This window comes from Phalaenopsis equestris, unplaced genomic scaffold, assembly GCF_001263595.1.
Source record: "Phalaenopsis equestris unplaced genomic scaffold, ASM126359v1 Scaffold000107, whole genome shotgun sequence".
Taxonomy (NCBI): domain Eukaryota; kingdom Viridiplantae; phylum Streptophyta; class Magnoliopsida; order Asparagales; family Orchidaceae; genus Phalaenopsis; species Phalaenopsis equestris.
The window spans coordinates 4619165-4622509 of NW_018164549.1; positions in this window are offsets into that span (position 1 = coordinate 4619165).

Sequence of the window (3345 nt, forward strand, 5' to 3'; positions counted from 1 at the left end):
TATATATATATATATATACATATTCTCTTTAACTATTTGATTATCATAACATGCTTACAGAAAATTTAGCTTCTTCTTTTTTTAATATAAATAGGAATTGACATATCATCACCAAATTTCATAAATAGGCGCGAATCTTGAGACATTTTTTGAGGAAAAAATGCTCGGATTCAAATAAAAAATCATCTAGGGCTCCGATTTGAGCAAACTTATAGTCAAAGTGATTAACTCGACAAAGCGAACCCAATGATACCAAAATCGGTTCAATTCAAGTCTGATCAAGCCCAGATCGAGCAATTAAACCATAGTTGGGGGCTCTGGATAGTTACTTGGATGGTCAAAGAAACTCCAAATTTGACGTACTTATAGTTAAATTGAGTGTCTTGACGAGAAGAATCCGACGAGCCCAATATCAATTGATTCTGAGATCATTAAGGCTTATAAATCATCAAAAAACACTCTATGATCAAGTTGATCAACCTGGATCGTTCGATCGAGTAGTTATGGGAGTTATGATCAAATGACCAAAATGCCCCTTCATTGGAGCCTATAAATAGACCCCATCCATTCACCTGAAAGGGAGAAAATGAAGAATGAGTCAAATTCTAGTATTGTTCCAGACTGAAGACTCGGCGATAACTTCTTACCCCCACAGTCGCCAACCACCATCGAAAATAACCCGTCGGCCACCACCTGCTCGTCGTCGTATGCGAACTCTGTTGTAAAACGATGTATCCTTGAATACAGTTCAAAGAAGTATTATGAATATGGTGTTATGAAGTATCTTGCATACGAATTAGCAAATAACATTGTATTAAAGACTCAACGATTTCAACTATCATAGCCACCGACCACCGTCGATTACTGCTCATCGTTTGTCCTCAACCACCACTGATCACCCCTTGCTCATCATCATCGACGAACTCTATTATGAAATGACATATCCCAAAATATGGTGCAACAAAGTATCATGAACATGGTGTTATGAAGTTTCTTGCATACGAAGTAGCAAATAACATCAAATTGAAGATCTTGCAATAACTTCTAGCAATGAATAATTTCAAACATCATACTTGGAATACAACAACACTTTTTAAGCTTCTGAAGGGTTACGTATATTATGCACGAACAAGTTTTGTACTTGATGTATCATTGTAACCCTTCCTTCCCAATTGTGAGACAATAGTGTATCTTTATAATTACACATTTAAAGTGGAATATTTTACTGCCCTAAGCACCGTGATTCTTTATTTTTTGGATTTTTTTAATGTAAAAAATATCGGTGTCTTCTTCTACAACTTTTTGATCATATGTATGTGTGCTCGATTGTTGTATAGTGTTGAGATGTTAAATTATCACTCTACTGCACTGAATCTTCCAGCACACACTAGCTTGACGTTGTCTATGAGAAACGAAGTCCCGCTGATAGAATTTCACTTCTCAGATGACTAAAAAGTGTAACACAGGAGCTTCTCACTCTAACACCCATCATACCATAATACAATCTTGCACTGCGGGGCATCAAGCCTCAAGTATGTTTCCCAATGATACACATCATCCTGCTGGTGAAGGAACCTCCCTTGCACCAATTAAAGATCGCATGCAAAGGATGGATGAGTCTCGGAAAAATATCCTCGGACTTTTGTGGGAGGCTTAACAATCGATAATGATGCTTTCTTGGGGGGTACAACTACCTCAAATTCTATTGGTCAGAGGTACACACATTTTATCCTCTCCATATTAGATTTGTTTTTTAGAAAGCAAAACTCATGAACACCACTAGCTCTACACATTCACCCCATGTAGTCAAGCTTAATAGCAAGCTCTCAATGCACATAAAGAATGTAGCTCAACCTCACACAATCAGAAACGAGTTATGACATTTATTTTAAGAAAAGTCATTTCTCAGCTTGACATAGTTCTGAAAAAATCATCTTCGTCAGCGAAGATAATTCTTCCACACTCTACAACAGGGTTTAAGCTTTTGGTCATTGATGCATAGGATGGGAAATCTGACCCATATAAACATGTTGATCACTTTAAAACCATCATGCACATACAATGCGCTTCTGTGAACTTCTGTGTTAGGTTTTTCCTGCAATTTCTAAAGGTCAAGAACGCACTTGGTTTTACTCATTGTTAGGATGGAGTTTTCAAACATTTTATGAGCTCACTAATGTGTTTGCAAAGCAATTTATTGTGAATTGAGTGATTGTTAAAGACTCCTCTTATCTCACCGACATTCACTAAAGTGAGGGGGAGACATCGAAGATTTTTTTCTAAGATTTTATATTAAGCTAGTGATATCTTAGGAGTAGATCTGAAGCTACTAAGCAATCTGTTCTTGGGGGCACTACACCCTGGACCTTTTTACTTTTCTTTAATTGAGAAGAAGGTTTGTTCATATGCTAAGCTCATTCATCATTTTAAAACACAAATTGTTGTTGATGAAGCTATTTCTACACCAAAACAAAAAACAATTTGAAGCATAATCTAGAAAATGTGAGAAGAATCCAATAGCCGCTCAAACATCTCAGCAAAAGAAGTTAAAGCCATAGGGAAACCCTAGTTTGTCCCCTCGACCGTAGAGATGTGAATATTGACTAGAGAAAAAGTATACACTACTTAACATATCACATGTTAACATCCCGATGATGATTTATGATAAATATACTCTTAAGCAGCCACCTCTGTTAAAGCTAAAAGCAAGGAATCAGGAACGAGATTGTCATTTCCATCAAAGTTGTAACCATAATACTAAAGCATGTTTTCAACTCGAATTCGACAATGATACTTGGGCTAATTCATTCAAAATAATATCCACACACCAATAATGCCCTAGTTGGGGACAACAAGCCCAAAATCATTATCATCAGAAATGTCGGACTGTTCGTAAAGTTGAACTTATCGTTTGAGAGCCAATGTTTGTCGAGCAAGTTCTTATTATTGCTTACGTAGAGCGTTCACCGAAGAAATCCCATGTCAGCCACTCAATAACATTTGATGAATCTAATCTTGAAAGGTTCAAAGTCCCTCAATAAAATCCTCTTATTATAAGCGTTAAGATTGGAGACTCTTGTTACAGTGTTAAGAGAATCCTGGTTGACAAATGGAGTTCATTCGAGGTCTATTGCAGCCTCCTGTTGGACCTCTCAATGAATTTGATAATAAGTCGGTGAATGTAAAAGAAATAATTACCTCCCCATCTCCCCCAACAGACGACTAACATGATCAACTTCTTTATAGTCAAACTGGAATCGATGTACAATGTCATCTTTAGAATACCTCTCCAATCAATTTTTAGGGATGTGTTTTCGATATCACAACTTAAAATAAATTTCCCTA